Source organism: Pleurodeles waltl, chromosome 4_1 (assembly GCF_031143425.1).
Source record: "Pleurodeles waltl isolate 20211129_DDA chromosome 4_1, aPleWal1.hap1.20221129, whole genome shotgun sequence".
NCBI classification, from domain to species: Eukaryota; Metazoa; Chordata; class Amphibia; order Caudata; family Salamandridae; genus Pleurodeles; species Pleurodeles waltl.
Window position 1 is genome coordinate 703,175,346 of NC_090442.1, and position 24,103 is coordinate 703,199,448.

At 42.3% G+C, this 24,103-nt stretch overlaps 1 protein-coding gene across 3 annotated transcripts in view; it reads left to right on the forward strand.

The window, feature by feature from the left end:
• SFMBT2 (Scm like with four mbt domains 2) overlaps positions 1 to 24,103 on the forward strand; it is an 872,139-nt gene that overhangs the window by 638,274 nt on the left and 209,762 nt on the right. The window lies entirely within an intron of this gene.

The following is a 24,103-nucleotide window of genomic DNA, read 5'->3' on the forward strand; positions in this document are numbered from 1 at the left end:
GGTGATGTTGCTATTCCAGGTGCTATCAAGTCCCTTGAAAATCTTGATATTTCATACTAGGCATATTGAAATGCTTATTTTTACTTCTTTTAAGATGACTCAAAGGATGTGGGTGGGTACATGAAGCCAATCGAGTACTCGGAGGTGATGATGGGCCCGACAAATTTCTTCAATCTATTCATCTGCTGAGCAGCAGTATGAAGAATGATCTTCAGCGAGTTGGGCAGCATTGTAGGTTGCAGAAAAAGCAGGGTGCTGCATCTATTGGAATGTGATCTGATCAGTGCTTTAAGGCGTTGCCTAGTTTCTGATTCTGAGAGAAAGTTCTTGATTATTCAGAGGAAGGAGAGTTGATGTGAGACAGTTTTCATATTATTCACAATATGGTCCTTTAAGGGGAGGCTGGGATCAATGCGGTATCAAATGGTTTCACCAAGATGCATGGTCGAGAGTTTGAAGTCCCTGGATCACAGCTGCCTTGCACCTGTTCTTATTTATTTTCACTGCTGATGTACTCCAATGCAGTTTTCAAAAGGCTGAGTTTGACGTAGGCCACTGAAATATAGACCTGGAGATGCAGTTCTTCAGAGAGTTGTTGTCAGTGCTAGACTAGGGTTGTAAGTAAGAGCAGTGTTTCATATTCATACGGATTAATCTTGATGTTCTTGGCAGGTCACTGAGAATAGGATATATCCCTGGGGAACAACACAGTTCACAGAGGTCTGCTCCGATGTTACTACCAAAACTCATTCTTTCTAAGAAAAGAACAAAGGAGCCACATTAAGTGTTGGTCTTGCATGTGTACCCCCAATGACCCACGTGAAGATTTCAAAGCCCAAAAGAACTGATGCACAAGTCGAAACCCTCTACATAAAAGGCACTTTTTTAAGGTACTCCTTCACTCTGACCTTCACTCTGACCAGACAAAATGGATATGTTTACAGTGAAAGTACCAAATAAAGTGGAGCATTTAATTAGTCAGTCAGTCAGGCATTTAATTAGAAAAAAATATTTTTTTCAGCTTGTCAAAGTGTCGTCCAAAGTAAACAAGGTGATAAGGCGGTCCACAGCAGATTAAGGAGAAGCACTGGGGTACACATGCATGACTTTAACAATTAAAATGGCCCCCCTTTCCTTTTCTTTCATGGGAATTATGGCCACTGTAAATAGGAGTCATGACATAGGTATGTACCATTTAATACCTGTGAGTTAACATCCGTTCAAGATTTAATAATCATGTGTTATTCATTGACTTTCTAGTGTTCCGCAGCTCATGCATTGCTATCACCCTGACAAAAGACCTCGACCATAACTTACCTTGTCCCACCCGTAAGGAGGTTGAAACACATTCATACATTGAAGAAAAACCACGGCACATCCCAAGCGGTTATAATGTTCCAGTTTATTCCTCGTGATGTCTTTAGATGAAACAATAATCTGTGGCCCAAGGTAACATCTTGGAGCCAGAGTCAAGAGATGACAACAGAAATCCTTTTCAAATGAACATCAGCCCAAATAGACAACAGCCGACACGTGTTTCGTCTGGGTAGACTTTATCAAGGCTGTGGATATACACAAGGAAATAGAATATCAACTACTGGAAAACAATTTAAATGAGAAAAGAAGTGTTTGTGACCAATGAAGAAAACAATTATTTGAATTAAATTAAAAGTAGGGAAGCCCGATTGTTAGCCAAAAAACGTGGCCCGAATAGAGAGATGTCGTTATTGCTCTCCATATTCATTTAGGATGTAAGTCACCAAAAGAGTGTCAGAAAAAGAAATGTGATCTGAAGTAGGTGTATCACAAATAGAGTGCAAAGGGAAAAAAACCAGAGCTGGGGAATGAGAATTATTGTTTTTGAAGAGTACAGTCAAGTAAAGTTAAAAGGGAAACAAAGACAACACACACACCTACAGTATTCTAGTGATGCCATAAAGTATAGGGAAAACCATGTGTTGAGATAAAAGTGTGTCCTAGATGTTGAACCACGAAAGGGAAGACATGCATCGTTGGAAACATTAGTATTATGTGCAGAAAAATGAACAAAAGGTGGATTAACTGATCCGATAATCGAAAAAACATACCTATGATGCAGATAAATAGCTCAATATTCCAAAGTACCAGAGACAAATTGATGTCTTATGTTTTGAGAAGGAGGTCGAGTAAGAAGAGGCTAGAGGACCATGGTAAGCCTGTATAGTGAGAAAGAGGGCAAAGAAACCTGGTAAGGGCGGTCCATGAAATATATATTGACCCTATTATAATGGTTACTCAAAATTAGCATGGACTAGTAGGAGTGTCGTTATTTAGAATGTGTTATTGTGAGAAGAATGACATGGTGATCATAACCCATATGGTGAATGTATAGATCGCCGAAGTAAGAATATATATAAATAGAGAGTGGCGTTTGCGTAAAACCTAATGTATCGTAGATTATATGTAATGTTTAAGACAAATAGCAGGCGATGTATAGCATCCGTGAAACTCCCATGGATGAGAGTGAATGCTTAAGGCCATCGCCAGTGATGTAAAACATCCACATAAACCCCATACAAGACCTGGACTAGCGCACTGCACTATCAATTAATAAGTGTCCATACCTCAGATGTCTCCAAGCGTTTCTTTCGGCGTGGTATGGACGGCGCTGCAAATAGTAATCGCGCGCCGGTGGCGGACTCCCTCTATTTGAAGCCCAATAGGGAGTGGAAATGGAAAAGGGACTGTAAAGCTAGAGCTGCAGCCAAGTAGGGATGGAAAACGGGCGCCACATTGAAATGTCAAAGAAGGAGATAAAACAGAGGAAAAGAGAAATATATGTGAGACACCCACTGAATAGTGGAAAAGAAAAAGAAAAAAGAAGAATATGGAGAGTTATTTCTGAAGTATAATGTCGTATAGGATCTGAAATTTGTTGAAAAAATATAATAGTAAAAATATGAAAATGGCCAAGAAATAGCATTGCATGCTAAATTATAAAATCGAGAAGGACGGAAGGGGTAATCCCATATTGTTGCATGTAACAAGTCTATTCAAATTTTCATAGGTGCTATGCATGAAAGAATGATGCAGAAATTGACAGACGCTAGAAAATAATGTAATTGACCAGTGATATAGAATAGTGAAGAAAAATAAAGGGAAACAAAACAACATTCCTGTACATGCACGGATAATACATGGAGAGAAAATATTTGCAAAACATCAGAGATCAATGAACAATATGAAAATCGACAAAAACACATATGTACACTGCATCATGAAATCAAAGGGGATAAAGGAGATAATCCGATGTCTTTGCATCTAACATATATTTCAGAATATCATAAATACTGTACATGGAAAGGTGATGCAAATAGTGTGGGCAGATTTGGAGATGCCGAAAGTGCTAGATAAAGACATGTAAGTCTTTGTCCGAGTTTAAACCCATCTCCACTGCTCGCAATCTTATAATCCACCTACTCTCTAATTGCCTTAGTTGAAGGGTTTTATTACCACCCCTAGGGCAGCCGCCCAGGGTGGCGATTCCAAAAGTCTGCACATTTAGCCTCTCTTGTAATGGATGTTTCTTGTTGAAATGAGCTGCAAGGGGGTAGTCAGTGTTGTTGTTTCTGATTGCCCTGATGTGCTCCTGTAATCTTTCCTTAAAGGGTCTGATGGTGCTCCCAACGTATATTTTCTTGCATGTGCAGATGATACAATATACAATGTATTTAGTGTTACAGTTCATGAACTGTTTGATAGTATATGTAACATCCGTGTTGTGCATGAACTGTTTAGTTTTGTCCTGTACATAATCACAGATATTGCAGTGTCCGCATCTATAGAAGCCTAGGGGTGGTGAGGGAAGCCAATTGCTTTTAGTGATCGTGGGCAGGAAGCTGTGACAAAGGTGGTCCCTCAAGGTGCGTCCTCTGCGATAAGTCATGTCCGGTTGTGTCCGTAGATGCTTTTCCAGTGTCGCATCGGATGTAAGAATTTTCCAATGCTTTCTTAAGATTTTAAAGATGTCGGCACTAGCGCAGCTGTAGGTAGTTATGAAAGATGGTGGCTTCCTTGTGCCAGCCTGTCTATGTTGTTTTTTGGAGAGTAATGTAGTTCTATTAGCTTTCATGATTCGATCATGTGTGTGACTAAGCAGTTTATTGGAATATCCACGTTTGGCAAAACGGTGTTCCAAAATTTTCAATTGTGTGCCAAACTCCTGGTCGTCCTGACAGTTCCGTCTCACTCTAGTGGCCTCACCATACGGAATAGCCCTGATTTGTGAGTGTGGATGTGAACTGCTGGCATGAAGAAGCGAGTTGGTTGCCGTGGGTTTCCTATATAGTTTAGAGAAGATACAAGTATCTTTGATGTACAGTGTTAGATCAAGGAAGTCCACACAGTTGGTACTGGAATGGCTAGTGAACTGTATGTTGTAGCGGTTATTGTTTAAATACTGAATGAATGTGTCTAATGTATTGAAATCACCTGACCAGAAAAGAAGAACATCATCAATGTAGCGGCCCCAGTAAATGATGTGTTGTGTAAGTTCTGGCGGGCCGCTATTCCATAGATGATGATGCTCATAATGACCCATGTAGAGGTTTGCAAAAGATGGTGAGAATTTGGCTCCCATGGCAACACCCTGTTTCTGTCTATACCAGGTCCCCTCATGTAGGAAGACATTGTTGTCCATGGCAAGCTCAATTAGGTCCATAACCATATAGGAGTGTTGTAGAAAGCTTGCATCCCTCTTGTCCAAAAAGTATTGTATGGCCAACATCCCCTGTTCTTTGGGTATACAAGTGTATAAAGCGGTGACATCTAATGTTGCAAGAATGTGGCCACTGGTCCATTCGAAATCAGCAATGATACTAAGAAGATGGGAGGTGTCCCTGATGTACGAGGGTAAATTACACACGAAAGGCTGTAGATGAAAGTCGATGTATTCAGAAAGTTTTTCTGTGGGAGAATTGATACCAGAAATGATAGGTCTCCCGGGAGGAAAAGTAGCCTGTTTGTGTATCTTGGGGAGAGTGTATATACATGGAAAACTAGGTGTGGGGTTGTATAGATATTTGTATTCTAGATCCGTGAGCAGACCCTTGTTTTTCCAGGAACAGAGCTTTGTCTCTATGGCCTTAGTGATATTTGCAATGGGGTTGCCCTGTAGTTTACAATAGGCGTGTGGGTCTTCCAATTGTCTATCAATTTCTCTGATGTAATCCGACCGATTCATAATGACGATATTACCGCCTTTATCGGCCTCTTTTAGTACTAGGTCCTCATTGAGTTGCAGAGTATGTAAGGCCCTATGTTCCTGTGGGGTCAAATTATGTGTGCGAGTTTTACGTCCAAGTGTGTATTGGTCTTCAAGATGATATAGTTCCTTAGTGACTAGTTTTTGGAAAATGTCAATTGAGTTATCTGGTGGTAATAGTGGTGTGAATTTGGAAGAAGGTCTAAGACCACTGTTACAGGTTGCTGAGTGAGTCATACCTAAATCAGCCAAAATGTCTTCACAAGTAGGTACTGTGTTGTGGCTATTATCCTCCAAGGAGAGGAGAGTTTGAATGTCCTTAAGATTGCCAATGGACAGATCATAGGGCGTGATGTTTACCACATCATCTATAGTATATGGATGTTTAAAGTCAAAGTGTTTCAAGAGTTTGCACTTCCGCACAAATTTGAAAAGGTCAATATGTGTTTGTGTGAAGTCGGGAAACGACGTAGGTACAAAGCCTAGACCCTTTTTGAGAACACTCAATTGGTCACTATCAAGTGTGGTGTTAGACAAGTTCATGACACAAAGATCTTCATTGTGATTTAAATCTATGTCTAAGTTTTGAGATTGCAGGCTGTCGATCTTGTGATGACCCTGGTTGTGTTGGTTACTGGTTCGGTCACTCTTTCTCCGACCCCTTCTAGTTCTCTTGTATGTGTGGTAGGAGGCATTTTGTTGAATTTTTGTCCTCTGCGAAATCTTTCCATTTCCAACAAAAAAGTAGATTTATTGCTGGAAGTGGTTGCCTGTTGTGGTGGGACACTGTTGGTGTCATCACTTGCGAGACTAGAGCAACTAGATAGGTCAGTATCGCTGGCGGTGACATTGGAAGTACCAGCTAAAGATGCTGTAATGGCCCTGTTGTCTGATCTGTCACTGGTTAGGTTGTCGAATTTGCGGGCAAATGTAAAAACCCTGCCCTTGGCATAGTCATTTGCATCTCGTCTTAGTTTGTGTAATTTCTTCTCTTTTATGTATTCCTGATGTTTTTGAAGTACACCATTTAGGATGTTATAATTTTTGTCTATGGCCTCTGTGAGATTGGTGTCCTGAATCTCCTTTTCTAGATTTTTTATGTCTATTAGTAGTCGTTCTCTTTTATCCTTGGCGTCCCTAATCAGTATGTCCATAATTCTGAGGGAGGAATTGATCAATAATTGTTCCCATTCTTGTAATAGGACGGGGTTGAGATCCCCAAAAGAAGGGAACAAGATGACACGAAGCCCCCTTGGGACTTGTTTGATTTGAATGTATTTTTCAAGAATGGTGAAGTCCCACCATCTCGAAAGCTCCAGTTTTTTTAGTCGTTCCAACCTTATGAATTTGATCCTAAGTCCCTCTTTCGTGTTACTCTTGTTGTGATCATAGGTGGTGGTGTTTGTGTTCACATTGAATAGTTCTTCTAATAGGGCTTCCCTATTATCATTGAAAGTTGACATTCTTATAAATTAACAGTACAGGATAGTTTTAGTAACATGTACACAATGTATAATAAAGTAACACAAACTATTTAAATAAATACAATCAATGTATAGCTATAGGTGCAGCTCTAAGACACAGAGTATATAAATACATATAAGAAAAAAGGGTGGCTGTGTAAAGGAGAGAGCGCACTTTCCAAATATAAGCTATTGTTTGTTTACAAAGTCCATGATGACGTAGAACGATGGGGGGAGTGCTCGAAGTGGTATGCACCCAGCCACAGAGTGCGGAAACTGTTGCCCCAAGAGAGGGTTGCAGTTATGATATGCAAAGAAGAAAAACCACAGCACATCCCAAGCGGTTATAATGTTCCAGTTTATTCCTCGTGATGTCTTTAGATGAAACAATAATCTGTGGCCCAAGGTAACATCTTGGAGCCAGAGTCAAGAGATGACAACAGAAATCCTTTTCAAATGAACATCAGCCCAAATAGACAACAGCCGACACGTGTTTCGTCTGGGTAGACTTTATCAAGGTTGTGGATATACACAAGGAAATAGAATATCAACTACTGGAAAACAATTTAAATGAGAAAAGAAGTGTTTGTGACCAATGAAGAAAACAATTATTTGAATTAAATTAAAAGTAGGGAAGCCCGATTGTTAGCCAAAAAACGTGGCCCGAATAGAGAGATGTCGTTATTGCTCTCCATATTCATTTAGGATGTAAGTCACCAAAAGAGTGTCAGAAAAAGAAATGTGATCTGAAGTAGGTGTATCACAAATAGAGTGCAAAGGGAAAAAAACCAGAGCTGGGGAATGAGAATTATTGTTTTTGAAGAGTACAGTCAAGTAAAGTTAAAAGGGAAACAAAGACAACACACACACCTACAGTATTCTAGTGATGCCATAAAGTATAGGGAAAACCATGTGTTGAGATAAAAGTGTGTCCTAGATGTTGAACCACGAAAGGGAAGACATGCATCGTTGGAAACATTAGTATTATGTGCAGAAAAATGAACAAAAGGTGGATTAACTGATCCGATAATCGAAAAAACATACCTATGATGCAGATAAATAGCTCAATATTCCAAAGTACCAGAGACAAATTGATGTCTTATGTTTTGAGAAGGAGGTCGAGTAAGAAGAGGCTAGAGGACCATGGTAAGCCTGTATAGTGAGAAAGAGGGCAAAGAAACCTGGTAAGGGCGGTCCATGAAATATATATTGACCCTATTATAATGGTTACTCAAAATTAGCATGGACTAGTAGGAGTGTCGTTATTTAGAATGTGTTATTGCGAGAAGAATGACATGGTGATCATAACCCATATGGTGAATGTATAGATCGCCGAAGTAAGAATATATATAAATAGAGAGTGGCGTTTGCGTAAAACCTAATGTATCGTAGATTATATGTAATGTTTAAGACAAATAGCAGGCGATGTATAGCATCCGTGAAACTCCCATGGATGAGAGTGAATGCTTAAGGCCATCGCCAGTGATGTAAAACATCCACATAAACCCCATACAAGACCTGGACTAGCGCACTGCACTATCAATTAATAAGTGTCCATACCTCAGATGTCTCCAAGCGTTTCTTTCGGCGTGGTATGGACGGCGCTGCAAATAGTAATCGCGCGCCGGTGGCGGACTCCCTCTATTTGAAGCCCAATAGGGAGTGGAAATGGAAAAGGGACTGTAAAGCTAGAGCTGTAGCCAAGTAGGGATGGAAAACGGGCGCCACATTGAAATGTCAAAGAAGGAGATAAAACAGAGGAAAAGAGAAATATATGTGAGACACCCACTGAATAGTGGAAAAGAAAAAGAAAAAAGAAGAATATGGAGAGTTATTTCTGAAGTATAATGTCGTATAGGATCTGAAATTTGTTGAAAAAATATAATAGTAAAAATATGAAAATGGCCAAGAAATAGCATTGCATGCTAAATTATAAAATCGAGAAGGACGGAAGGGGTAATCCCATATTGTTGCATGTAACAAGTCTATTCAAATTTTCATAGGTGCTATGCATGAAAGAATGATGCAGAAATTGACAGACGCTAGAAAATAATGTAATTGACCAGTGATATAGAATAGTGAAGAAAAATAAAGGGAAACAAAACAACATTCCTGTACATGCACGGATAATACATGGAGAGAAAATATTTGCAAAACATCAGAGATCAATGAACAATATGAAAATCGACAAAAACACATATGTACACTGCATCATGAAATCAAAGGGGATAAAGGAGATAATCCGATGTCTTTGCATCTAACATATATTTCAGAATATCATAAATACTGTACATGGAAAGGTGATGCAAATAGTGTGGGCAGATTTGGAGATGCCGAAAGTGCTAGAGAAATACATTGTCCTGTAGAGAGGAGTGAATCCGTATTAAGTGCAATCCCATATTTAATTCTTTGGGACCATATACATTTTCGGACATTGGGACACCCTAATATTTTTTCCAACCCGTTTTTATGACTGCATGGATTGCCAACAAAATTTGAGTTTTGAAAAACGAGCAATAAGTTGTACTTAAGGATTTTGTTGGACACTTATGATTGTATTATCTGTGGTGTTCTCTTATAATCATTGTATTATTGTGATATTATGTTTTAAAAAAAAAAACATTATGTCATTAGTTTGAGTAATGTCGTTTGGTTCTTTGAGTTGTTAAAGTATATCTTTTTAATATCATTACTAGAAGTTTGATTTGCTGAGTATGACATTCTGTATGATTAGGATGCATAAAATATATAAGTTCTTACACACTGATTTGAAGTTGTGTGTGTGTATATTTGAATTCATCACATTGATGGACAGTGAGGGTCTTTTGCTGTTATAGGTTTATAATGATCCCTCGCCCATGGACATTAAGAAGTTCATACCCCATGTTTAGATTAGAATACTGGTGTTATAGTTGGCTGCCTTGATGTCTGAGATAAGCCATATATTGAAGGTTCAGATATTCTCCAATTTCATCAGATGTTTTTGCACTTTTGTTTATCTCAATGTACTCTCCTGTCTTCTGATATGTTTGCTGTCTATAAGTTCCTGATTGTTATGGAGTGGTGATGGCTTGACCAGCACATATCAACACTTGAGGGAAGTCTAGACAAGGTTAAGGAGAAGAGGACTGATGTTGATGCAGAGGTGTAATAAAGCCACTAGGGATTTCAGATTCACATGGAGTGCAGTATCTAGCAGTGTACTGAAAGAGCAGGCTTGTTACTTCAATGGCTTTGGCTATCTTTGGTGGGCACGTCCATATTAGTGCAGGTCAAATTGATACCCAAGGGACAAAATCTACTCTAGGTGCCATGGACTGTGAGTAGAAAGATTAGTGCTGGAGGAGCAAATTAAGTTTAACTTTTGTCCTTGACGTGGGTGGGCTATGTAGTGAGCTACTTGAGGTTTGCTGTCCCTCACATGTTGAAGAAGGCTTCACTCATTGTATTAAACACTTGAATTGCCTGAACAGTTCAACTCACAGAGAAAGTTATTTTTTGTAGCTTGTCAGTGCTGTGAGCAGCTATCTTGTAGTTGATGGATTAGTTGGGTCTAGATAGTTGGTAGAGTATACACACGGTGACAGTCTGACTGTAGAAAGTGGTAGGAGAGTGCTTACAGGACTTGAAGGAGACCTACTGCTAGAGTTTATAAATTCTCAATGATAGGTGGTGCCCTTTCCTATTCTATGGGAGCTGCTGATGTGTTAGGTGTTCCAAAGCTACAGGACATTGAGGAAGTAAGTTGTTTTTGGAGAGAGCTAGGTCTCTAAGACAATGATGACATGAGGGTACACTATCTGCTGAATACCAGGGGTTGTATAATTGAAAGTGCCCCGTGGATGCAACGGGCTTGTGTGCCCACTTTGTGCAGCCCCACAGGACACTTTGGTATTTCACAAGGGGCTGCAGATGCTTGTGTGTCTCCTTCTGTAACACTAATAGCAACAGTGCACTTGCATTACCAGCACCATCATGAGAAGATGTTACTTTATTTGTATGGTGGCATTGCCTCTGTAACCGAGCCATATTACTGATGCTGGCACAAAGACAAACATGGCCTTAGGAGGTGCACTGAAAGTGAGCCAAGAGAAGGTGGAGCACAGTCTTGGCATCCCCTGTGAGCAGTCTGATGGAGAGAAGACAACCAAACGCAGGTAGATGCAACACTAACAGCACCCTATTCCAGGGCCCTCTTTAACGTGCAGGCAAAAACACAGATCAGCTTTGAAGCAGTCGCTCAATATTTCACTGAATGTACTGCCTCCAGGGCAGCAAAAGCTGGCGGCTCCCTGAAGGCAGTGTATTCATCATTGTAGGGTTCACTTTTCATGTTTGTACCCAGCACACCTGTTGAAAGGTGCATCATAGCGCAAACAGAAAAAAGTGTGCTCTCTTTGTAATATGGTCCCACGTTCCAAATTGGATCCACAGGGCACATTATTTAGCTATTTATTTGTGTGTCAGTTTGTTTTTTATTTATGTATGGATTTATGAAAGTTTTACATAGCACTGATATGTTGCGGTTCTTGCTTATGGGTTTTGTACTTGGTTGGCATAATACTAGCACGAACTTCAGAGAGCGAGACAGACTTTTTAAAATATTTGTCAAAACTGCACTTTAAAGCATATTTTTCACAAATGTTTTCTAAAAATTAATTTGTGTGCCGACCTAATGAAACCTGATGCTACCTAGAAGGTGACCCCATTGTATACAGAATATACAGTGGTCCCCTTGTAGGTCAGTAATTATCTCCATGGTGCCAGGGCCAGCATTTTGCCATGGATTCCCTCTCTAGGCCATTAGTGCCCTGTTATGCCAAAAACCACAGATGACCTATATCCAAAAATTAGTTCCAGTATGTCAGGGCAACTATTTTGTAGACTGTTGGAATTTGCCCTTTTTCAGGGTCATCCCCAATATTTTGCCTCCTTCCTCCTAATTTTTCAGACCTGTTTTTGTTGGCTTAGACCTCTGAGCACTTTACCACTGCTAACCAAGGGTAAAGTGCTTATGCTCTCTGTGTAAATTGTATTGTTGATTGGTTTCTCCATGATTGGCATATTTGATTTACTATTAAGTCCCTAGTAAAGTACAGTAGAGGTTACCAGGACCTGTAAATCAAATGCTACTAGTGGGCCTGCATGACTAGCCCTGTAACCACGTCTCAGACCTGCCACTGCAGTGTCTGTGTTTGCAGTTTTAACCTGCCATTTCAACTTGGCAAGTGTACTCACTTGCCAGGCCTAATCCTTCCCTTTTTGTACATGTAAGGCACCCCTATGGTAGGCCCTAGGTAGCCCCAAGGGCAGGGTGCAGTGTATGGTTAAGTAGGACATAAAGTATTGTGTTGTATATGTCCTGACAGTGAAATACTGCTAAATTCGTTTTTCACTGTTGCAAGGCCTGTCCCTCTCATAGGTTAACATGGGGGCTACCTTTAAATATGATTAAAGTGAAGATTCCCTTTGGGAGCGGATGGACATGTGGAGTTTGGGGTCTCTGAGCTCACAATTTAAAAATACATCTTTTAGTAAAGTTGCTTTTAAGATTGTGTGTTTGAAAATGCCACTTTTAGAAAGACTCCTACTCTTCCCTGTGGTGCCCATCCAGTTCCTGGGACCGTGAAAGGAGAAGCTTGCAGCCTAAGAGGAAGAAATCCACACACAGAACGCTGCGCAGTGAAAAGATCGACACGACTTTGATCTGCAGCTGGGAATCGACGCGCTGCAGGATTCGCAGCTGAAAATCAACGCCCGCCTGTAACGCGACCGAAGAATCAATGCACGGAGCTAGAGAAATGATGCGCAGCATCGCTGACGAAGGCTGGTTACATCGCAACCCACGCTGCGTGGTTTTTGTATCATCGTGCAGTGGTATTTCCGACGCAAACACCGCTGGGCGTGTAAAAACAACGCAAGGCCTGCCTGGACTCGAGAGTGCTGACCAGATGAACGCATCTCTCTCCTGCGGAAAGAAGAAACGATGCGCCCGACCGAACGAAAGGAGAAATGACACATGGTTTTGCTCGTAAGTGAAATCGACGCATCGCAAGCCCTTTTTGATGCATACTCACCCGTGCGGGGTTATTTTTGACGCACCCAAGGTACATTTTCACGCTAACAGTGTTAGTGTGTGTTTATAACTACATGAAGACTCTTTTTGCTTTTTAATTGATAACTTGCCTTGTGTATTATGTATTTTTGTTGTTTTGGTCTTGTTTTGTTTAGATAAATAGTTCCTATTTTTCTAAACCTGTTTTGTGTCATTTTGTAGTGTTTTCATTAAGTTACTGTCTGTGTTGGTACAAATACTTTACACCTAGCACTCTGAAGTTAAGCCTACTGCTCATGCCAATCTACTAAGGGGGTAAGCAGTGGTTAGCTGAGGGTGATTCTCTTTTACCCTGACTAGCGTGAGGGTCCTTGCTTGGACAGGGGGTAACCTGACTGCCAACCAAAGACCCCATTTCTAACATAGACAATTGTGGCATTGTTGCCCTCCCTAATGCCTAGCATTTCCTTTAATGTTCTAGCACCAGTATTTTGCCATGGGTGTTCCTTATGTCAAGCATAACCTCTAATATGCCAGCGCTAACATTTTTGTATGGGCACGCCATATGCCAAAAATTGCTTTCAATATGCGAGCATCAACTTATTGCCATGGATACCTCTTATGCCAATAACTATGCCCAGTATGCCAGTGCCAGGATTTCACCAGCCCTGAACAATCTGTCTCTTTTCTGGAACAGGCACCTCAATATGCCTGTTCCAGCCACCAAACAATTTCACTGCTGCTAGTTGCCTCTCACTGAAGATGAGGGTCAGCATATTTTTACTATACAATTAGTGAATAGCAGAATATCATTCACCATTGGTATAGTTAACAAATGTAAGTAAACAAGGTGGACAGAGCCCTGATGCCCACTAAGGTGGGCCACCAGTGATCCATTGCTTTGAAACTACTTTAGAGTACTAGGCAGTTATAACTGTCTAGTAACAGTGACAGACTCCAGATAGAATTATGAGGATCAGGATGAAGTAGTCCACATTGAGGTTTAGAAAACATTGAAGGAGCAAGACCACCTACCCCGGAGGTGTCAGGTAGGTAAGTCTGTGGTGGGAGTTCTTAAAGGAGACTAGGGCCAGGTCCCTGGATGGAAGAGAGACAGTGCTGTAGTGAATGTGTCTCTATTTATTTTCAAATAGTTAATTATTAGTATTTTATGCAATCAAAAATAGCAATTCATGATATTTACTTAAGTGCACAAGCACAAATTTGCTGATGGTAGTTGCATTTGGTAGCAGTGGCCATTCTATTCTTTGTTTTAACTAAAGTTACTAATTTGGCAGCAAACCTTTAGCTTTTATTTTTTACTTTCTACAATTATAATCCAAAGGAATAAGCGGATGTAATCAGCCATCTTTAAATGTTCATGCATACAAAATATCAGTATTGAACACTTAAATGCTGGTAGCCGCCTACTGCTCCTACTCATAACACATTCCGTTTCAGAGATATTTTTTTGAAATGTGTATTTAGATACCTTATCACAGAGACTCTCTCTGGTTCAAATTTGAATGGGGTATGACATTGTCTTAGTAAAGAAGGAAGGAAAATGTATTTTGTTGACATCTCATTCCAAAGACAGTTTTGCCGGTTAGGGAGAAACAAGCTCGTCATTGGTGCTGGCTTCTCTGCACCTTTGACACACTGGCTTGGATACATGATTATTTTACAGATCAGCCTCCTAACATTTTCCTCCTCATGATATTGGGACATACTATTTGAACGTAAGGTCAAAAGGAGAATAGTACATGGAAGAAGCTCTTATAGCTATCTGTCTTCCAAACTATACCACTAGAGTAGATTCTATTACAGATGACTAACAAAAGAAGTGGCTATAACCTATCATGAGTAGAACTTAATTCCTATGATGACAACTAGAAATGGACATAGCAGCATTCTTCAGGTCATGCTGAGGGCTATTGAATGGCTGTCCATGAAGCTATCTTGTCCCTGGCATGTGTGCTCATGCTTGCTCTCATGCAGCCTTCCACACCCAAACCATTTTGGTTAGTGTCATGAAAGAAACAGGGGATGCTGTAACTTGCAGTCCCCTTGCTGCAAGCACTTTCCTCCACATTGCTAATCTTCTCAGATCTGTAGAAGCAGGCAACAGTACATAATGCCACTACAAATATGCGAGGCTGTGGCATTTTCCACTCAATTGTGGATTTGCCGCATTTACCACATAATACATCATCTGTTGCATAATTTGCAGATTCTAACAAAAACTTGTTTGTAGGTCAAATGGATCAATAGTTGGAAAAAAGGTATCAACATGTGCTGCTGCACAGTGGAGGGCCTTTCTTAAAGGTTGACTGGCGACTTTCCAGTTGCTACTTGGGTGTTAAGGTGCTACTAATGAGGTGCAACCTTTGCCCAGACAATTTAACATTTTAAAATGACAAAATAATGAAATACTACTATCCCAAAAAGGGACGCATTGTGCCCCATAATTTGCCTTTTCTTGCTGTCAATTTAGTAAACCCTTGTGCATTATTTGGTCCTCCCCTGTTACATATTTTCAGGGGCTCTGCCTACTGATTTACCTACCAGAATGCAGGAAAGTCAAAGAAGGATGATTCAATGTCAGTTTGTTTTTTTCTGAAGTAGAGGGGAAGCCAGCATACAGGAAGGGCTAATGTACTGAATGTGCTATTTTCTACTGTTCAAGGTAATTAAAATATTTGGTTATGCTGCTTTCTGTTTTAAAAAATGAACACAATACCACTTCTGTTAAGTACATTTTGAATACCAGGGAATGGCTACTGAATTTCTTTTTTATTAAACGTACAGATGGGGCCAATAGGTTGTTCACATCTTTGTGTGTGCACCATGTTTCACACTGTTTGTGAGAAAGTGGATTATTAGTTGGGGTGATTGTAGTCTACCACAAGTAATAATGTAACTACTCTTGTTAGTTCTAGTAATGTTTTCAGTCATTTAAACCAAGGCTCAATCCCTGGTAGCTATGGCACAGCGCAAACAGACTTAAGAAAATGTATAAAGCACTTAGAAGTACCAAAACAGTTAAAAAGTTGAAAACACAACATGATAAAAATCCTGTCCAATTTAAAAAAATAGAGAATATTGTAATGAACAAAATGACACCAAAATGAGAAAATCCAGCACGGGGAACCCAATATGATTTTTTTAGAGTTTCAAAAGAAAAACTGCTAAAAAGCATTAAGCACCAACTAACATCAACTAGTTGCACTTGACCTGGACCTAGGCACGATTTAAGGTTGTCGGTGATGGAACATGGGTCGAATATGGAAACTAGGTTTGTCCAGGTCAGAAGTTTTACCTTCTGATTTAGTCTCTGAAATGGTAGTCAAAAACACTTTGTAGGACAAGGCAGCCAGCTGTGGTCGATATAGGCTTCATGAGCCATCAGACAAAGTCCTGATGATGCCATTGATTTTTGGTGGGAAAACTCAGAGTGGGAGGACTTCAAAATTCACACCCAAGGTAGGTCTCTCATCGGCCGGATACTTTGAACACCTTCGCCTGATGAAGATTTATACCTTCAGACTTAGTCACATTTTTGGAGCTTGGATTCTTTCAGTGGGGCAAGGCTGAAAATGATAGTCAAGCACAGCTCCACAATGCCTGGCACATTATTTGCGAGGTCCAGCTAAAATTAAGTTGCTGCTGTGGGAAAGCTTTGAGTGGGAGTGACCAGAAACTTTTGTTCAGTGGCAGTGCAACTTCATCAGATTGACTTGGCAGGGTTGTCCCAGTTTTCTGGAGGTCTTTGGTGCTAAACGTTTCTCAGTCCTTTGGTTCCTCAGACTGTTAGGAAAAGTACACTTTTACACAGCCAAGTGTTCCAGGGCTCAGGAACAGCAATTAGGTGTCAAGACGCACAAGCCACAAGCAGTGTCCAAGGCAGGTCCAGTTGGAACTGGACTGGGCTCTTCAGGAAAAGGGTTTCTAGCAGTTTGTTGTGTCCCTGTAGCTTAACAGTAGGTCGGCCAAATGACCCTCGGACTACACTTCTTAGTCTTGTGTACATGTGGCAGCAGGTCCAGGCTTTCAGGTCTCCTCACAGGTCTGAATTGTAGGTGGAGTCCCTCTTCTGTCTTCACAGGTCCAACAGTGTTCTGAAGAGAGTGCCTATGGGAGCTACATTTATGCCTGGCATTAGCCTGGGTGTGCTGGTGAGTTCTTAGGAGTAACCTTACCAACTTTTGTAGCAGTTCCTGTGCGCCAGTATTGCAGACAATCCCACAGTTCCCTTCTCTTCTTAAATCAGAAATGACAGAACCTTTCTTCCCCTGTGCAAAGCTCCCGTGCCCTCCTAGATGTCTGGACAGGAAAATGAGCTATCCCTCCTTAGTGGTCACCCAAACAGGCTCTCAGGGAAGCTCCTCTACCACTGGGTTTAGAGCCTGGCTGAGTAGAGGGGCAAAGGAGGGGGCAGGCCCATGTGTTAGCTACATCTGCCTGTGACAGGATAGGCTTCTTGAAGTTAATTAAGTTCCTAGCCACAGCCCAGATGGTCATCCTTCCAGAGAAACACAACACCATCCCACACCCAAGACTTTTGTCTCAGCCCTGGGAGCAAGGTTCGACCTTATTAAAGGAACTATTCAGCTCCTGGGTGACAGTTTGAAGCTCATGCAAATTGGTTTCTAGAGGCTTTGGCAGGTAAATAGTGACTTTTTAAAAATACCTTTTGTAAAATATTTAGTACAGATGTGACTTTACTAATAAATTTGGCTTCTAATAAACATTTTGAGAAACCCAATAATTATAATAATAATGTAGCTGTCTCCTAAGAGGAGGTTACATGATTTATTTGTAATAATATATATCCCAAAGCTTTCCTATAGAACAGCTAACCATCCTACACTGAAAATGGTTTTTGGGGCATTGTCACTGTAAGGATGTTTTACATTAAACTTGTATATGTCATCCTTTCCAATACCATGAACTCTGTCTTGTTGGGCTATAGGCCTACTTAGGAGTGACATTAATATTTAAAAGAAAGGTTTTAGCCATTTCAAAAGGGGTTATTATGACATTTCAAAATCGCAGTTTTAAACTGCACAGACAGGCTACAGTGGTAGGTCTGCAGTCACATTTTGCACTGTCAATCTAGGGGTGGCACAATGTGTGCTTCATTCCACTAGTGAATTTTAAATTACTGGCCCTGGGTACACTTTGTATCAATACTAGGGACTTATATGTAAGTTAAATATGCCAATTAGGAGTATATCCAATTCATGCATCTTTTAGGGGTCAGTGTACATGCACTAGGGCCAGGATAGCAGAGTCCTATTATGGCACTCACATGTGCAGCACTAAATGCCTCCAACTTTTCCAAGGCTGATAGATCTGCTATGACAATACAGGATCAGTCAGCAGTGAGACATGAAGGCTGGCTTTCGTCTGATCCCACACTACTAGGTCTAACAGGGTGCTACAGCGCTGGTCAGTGGTGAAGCACATGGGTGAGGGATTGTGCTGCAAAATGAGAATGTGCACACATAGATTATAAAGCAACAGCACATTAAATGATATGCATAGTTGGTGTGGTCATTGTCTGTAAGGTTAGATAGTGCAGATTGCACTAACTCTTCTTCTACTGATGGGGGTGACCAAGCACTTCACAGCATTTTGCTAGCCAGTTGCACATGTGATGAACTTCAACACCTGTTCCATGCAGCAGGCCAGCCAGAGAGATCATTTCCCCTGTATGCATCTCTCCATAGCTGCACCCATCAATCAATCAATCAATCAATTGTTAAGCGTGCTACTCACCCAGTACGGTCTCAAGGCACTGGGGGGGTGCTACTGCTCAAATAGCCAGGTCTTGAGACGCTTCCTAAAGGTCAGAAGGTCCTGGGTCAGGCGTAGGTTGACGGGGAGGGAGTTCCAGGTCTTGGCGGCGAGGTGGGAGAAGGATCTGCTGCCGGTCGTGGTACGGTGAATGCGGGGGACGGTGGCGAGGGCGAGGTTGGCGGAGCGGAGTTGGTGTGTTGGGACGTGGAAGTTGAAACGCTCCTTGAGGTAGGCAGGGCCGGCGTCATGGAGAGCCTTGTGAGCGTGGATCAGGAGTTTGAAGATGATCCTTTTGTTGACAAGGAGCCAGTGGAGGTCTCTGAGGTGGGCTGAGGTGTTTTTGTGGTGAGGGAGGTTGAGGATGAGTCGTGCTGAGGCGTTCTAAATGCACTGAAGTTTTCTCTGGAGTTTGGCCGTTGTTTCTGCATAGAGTGCATTGCCGTAGTTCAGTCTACTGCTGACGAGGGAGTGGATTACCGTTCTTCTGGTTTCAATGGGGATCCATCTGAAGGTCTTGCGAAGCATGTGGAGGGTGTTGAAGCATGAGGATGAGATGGCGTTGACTTGCTGGATCATACTGAGCGATGAGTCCAGTATGAAGCCGAGGTTGAGTGCTTGGGTGGTGGGAGTTGGAGCGGCTACTAGAGTGGCAGGCCACCAGGAGTCGTCCCTTGCTGATTTGTTGGAGCCGAAGATGGCCATCTCGGTCTTATCCGAGTTCAGTTTGAGGCGGCTTATTCCATCCAGTTTGCAATGGCGTGAAGTCCGTGGTTGAGGTTGGTCTTGGCAGTGGTGGGGCTCTTCGTGAGTGAGAGGATCAGTTGTGTGTCATCCGTGTAGGATACGATGTTGAGGCCGTGGGATCTGACGATGTTTGTGAGCAAAGCCATGTAGATGTTGAAAAGGGTGAGGCTGAGAGAGGATCCTTGTGGTTCCCTGCAGATGGTCTTGGTGGCTTTTGACAGGAACAGAGGGAGCTGGAGAGGAAGGATGAGATCCAGTCCAGGGCCTTGTGGTGGATTCCAGAGTTGTGGAGGTGTGTGCGAAGTGTGTGGTGACAGACGGTGTTGAAGGCTGCCAAGAGGTCAAGGAGGATGAGGGCCACGGTTTCACCTTTGTCGAGCAAGATCCTGATGTCGTCAGTAGCAGCGATGAGAGCGGTCTCGGTGCTGTGGTTCTTGCGGAAGCCGGATTGGGAGGCGTCAAGCAGTCTGTTGTCTTCCAGGAAGCGTGATAGTTGGATGTTGACTATCTTCTCGATGACTTTCGCTGGGAAGGGGAGTAGGGAGATGGGTCGGTAATTCTTGAGGTGTTGGGGGTCGGCCTTGGGTTTTTTGAGTAGGGCATTGACTTTGGCGTGTTTCCAGCTCTCTGGGAAGGTGGCTGTCTCGAAGGAGCTGTTGATGATGGTGCGGAGCTGGGGGGCGATGATTTGGCTGGCTTTATTGAAGACATGGTTAGGGCAGGGGTCGGCCGGTGATCCGGAGAGGATGGTGCTCATGGTCTTGGTAGTTTCCTCATCGTTGGTGTGGGTCCAGGCACTCAGGAGGTTGGTGTGGTTGGGTGAGTTGGGGTTGACGTTGGCAGCGGTCATTGTGGGTGACGGGAGGCAAAACTGCCGTGGATGTCCGTGATCTTGTGGTGGAAAAAGGTGGCGAGGGAGTCGCAGAGGTCTTGCGAGCGGGGGGGTCGGCGGAGCAGGACTTGGGGTTGGTGAGTTCTTTGATGATGCTGAAGAGCTCCTTGCTGTTGTGTGTGTTGTTGTCGATTCCTTCCTTGTAGAAAGATCTTTTGGTGGTCCGGATGAGCTGGTGATGCATCCGGATGGCAGTCTTGAGAGCGGCGTGGTTGCTCTCTGTTTGTTTGTTCCATGTGCTTGCACCACAACTGCACAATACAGTCTCTGGCAGAACCTCTTACTGCATCAGGTAACAGGGCATATTTTGTCAATGCCCCCATTTTGTACTTGAAGAGCAGACCATACCAGGGCCGGCTCTTGGGAGGCAGTGGCAGAAGGTAGAGGAGAATTAGTTGTGAGAGTGAGATGAGGAGAACAATGGTGATGAAAATGGGAAAATATGGCACCCTGATCCAGGATGTCAGGTTAGAAGATGTGTAGAACACAATGACCCCACAATTGAGTAACAAAGTTATTATAAAGTCAAGCATACCCGAACCTATCAATTTCTCTGGAGACAGACTTATATAGCATCTACGCCCCACCGTTGGGAAGGATGGAATAGAGTTCTGCAATAAGGAGAGGCGTAAGCAAGAGGTCGGGTCAACACCTATAAGTCAGGTCAAATGTGGTACCAACACAATGATAATTTGTGTCACACAGTGAGACGAGAGCATGGATTGGTGTGGAGTCTACAGTGAGAAGAGACATGGTTTGTGTGGGCCAAACAGTGAGGAGACAGCACTGTTTGAAGTTATCATTCCACCATTTGTTTCAAATTTGTTTTGGGGAGTACCACCCAAAGCCTCTTTGCAGTAATAAGTGTTCAAATCTTCTGCGCGAACACTGTAACACATTTTATCAGTAACAACAATTGGAAATCCATTTAGAGCAGGGAAATATTTATTTATGTTAAGATAATTCTTTAGACTGTTATTTGAATTAGGAATAGATTTCAATCCACAACTACAAAGCATAAGTGTATAAATCGACATTTACAAAACCAATAACAAATGAGATATTTCCCATTTCATCCAATTGTGTCATTTAGATCATCTTTCTGGGAAGCAAAATTAGAAAGAAAATGCACATTTCCTCCAGGTCTATTTCAACTTTGAATTACGTGTTTGTTTCTATGAAGGTATGATATTTTAAATGAAGTTCATGAAAAAGAGGTGTGGATTTATTGGAGGATAGGCGTACATGGGATTAATGTTCAATCCATGCCATCCACCCGTCTAGGAAGTCAACCACCGTAGGAGTTCTGGATTATGAACACTGCTGCCCTGCAGGACCACCATCCATATCCAAGGAGACCAGAGGCCATATCCTGAAAGTGTGCGCTCATGTGGCGCACAGCCGAGCATCTATTTATTCTGCGATTACACTATCTAAACACTCACGCACAATTTCCCTGAGTTAGTGCAAGCGCTGCAGACTGCACAGCTCGGAAAAAGAAAACCGCAATCATTCAGACTAATACACATTTTTTCACAATTCGTTGGGACTGAAAACATGAGATGGAAAGTAGATCACAGAATGTTTAATGTTTGTTAAAACCTTGGAATGAGTAGTGTCTACTTACCTTATTTCAGCCTCTGCACTATTGGTATCACGCATTTCTCATGCATGAATTAAATGCTAGACGAAGTTAATTTCAAAATGGCATCACAACATAAGGAAACGAAACTCAAAAAACAAAGGATGTTGAGGCTTTCAGTTGACGCGCCTTTGAAGAATTCAAGCACAACATCATAAACGGGGGCGGCGTTAGGGCAAAAGCCACAACAAAAGAGCTGCACTTGCTCAGTACCAGAGATCTATGTAGAATTCAGAAGCAAAAAGGAAATTAAATGATTCTCAGATAACGAGGAATTAACGAATAAGCAGTTTTCATTTTTCCAAAAGGCAACATATTCATACATGAGCATGTCAACCTGCGTGTCATTTGGAATGGCTTAAGTATTGAATAACAAATTGGTGTGCTTATAATTGACGCTTTCTATTGCAATCAGAATATTCCTGTGTGTTGCTAGAACTTGGTTTAGAAGTAATTATCCAAAATTCCACATAAAGGAGTAATTTTACCATTTCCCGTATGTTTTGGTACAACACAGTAACATGAGTAGCCCTTGCAATTCTGTATACTAAAAGCTTTTTAGTAGCTAGGGGCTTTGAAGACGAATTATGGCATCTGAAAAGGAATCATTAGTAGCCAATGTGTGTTGAGTCGCGGTCCAGTATTGTTATCACAGTATGAGGAGTAGTTGACCTAGTTCTAAGTAATTCCAATGTTTGCAACAAAAAAATAGAAGTATACTTTCGAAAAGTGACTGCCCGAGAACACACAGTGGTTGTATGACAGAACCACGGATGGCTTAACAAAACAGCCGGAACCACGACCGCGTCTTTACCATGCATTCCTTTACCATGCATGCCTTTACAACGAATTTCGCTGTAAAAGCAGGCTTAGTAAAGGTATATATGAGAATGCCATGCATGGTTTTGTGATACAACACCCCTCGAACCTCTTGCCCCACCTTAAACCCTAAAACCTACTGTGTCCTAAAAACTACCCCACCGTCCTAAAAGCTACAGTGACTCCTGCCGCTGCCCTAAGCCCTAAAACCTACCCGCTCTGTCCTAAAAACTACCCTGAACCCCTCCCCCACCCTAAACCCTAGAACCTATCCTACCCTGTTCTAAAACCTACCCCGCCCTGTCCTAAAAACTACCCTGACATCCCTCACCAAAATCTAAACTCTAAAACTTACCCTGCCCTGTCCTAGAAACTATCCCACACTGTCCTAAAAACTACCCTGACCCTGCGCCCTAAACTCTAAAACCTACCCTCTCCTAAAAGCTACCCCACCCTGTCCTAAAAACGACCCCAACACCCTACTCCCACCCTAAACCCTAAAACCTACCCCGTCCTACAAACTACCCCACTCTGTCCTAAAAACTACCCAACTCCCCTCCCGCCCTAAACCCTAAAACCTACCCTGCTCTGTCCTAAAAACTACCCTGACCCCCGCCCTTAACCCTAAAACCAACCCCACACTGTCCTAAAAACAATCCCATCCTGTCCTAAAAATCACCACTCTGTCCTAAAAACGACACCAACCCCCCACCCTAAATCCTAAAACTACCCTGTCCTAAAAACAACTGGAGCCCTCTCCCCTCCCTTAACCCTAAAACCTACTCTGCCCTGTCCTAAAAACTACCCTGACCCCGCCCTAAACCGTAAACCTACCCCATGCTGTGCTAAAAACTATCCCACCTTGTCCTAAAACCTACCCTGCCGTGTCCTAAAAACTATCACATCCTGAACTCTAAAACCTACCATGTCCTAAAAACTACACCAACTCCATCACCCCCACCCTGAACCCTAAAACCTACCCCACCCTGTCCTAAAAACTACCGACTCCCTGCCCCATCCTAAACTCTAAAACCTACTGTGACCTAAAAACTACCCCACCCTATCCTAAAAGCTACCCCAACCCCCTACCCCCAAACCCTTAAACCTACCCCGTCCTAAAAACTATCCTGACCCCCCTGACGCCGCCCTGAACCCTAAAACCTACCACACACTGTCCTAAAAACTATCCCAAACCCTCCCAGCCCTGCCCTGAACTCTAATACCTACCCCTCCCTATCCTTAAAAATACCCCCACCTGCCACTGTCCCATTTACCTGACTGCCGCATTCCTCTCCCAGCTGTTCCTGTTGTGTCCCTGAACCACGCATATGCATAGTGCCCTAACCACACATTTGCGTGGTACAAGCAAGTGTGGTAATGCTTGCATGGCTACGCTACTCATTGCTGCAGCCACATAGAAAAAGGCTGTTTCCCATTCAAATGA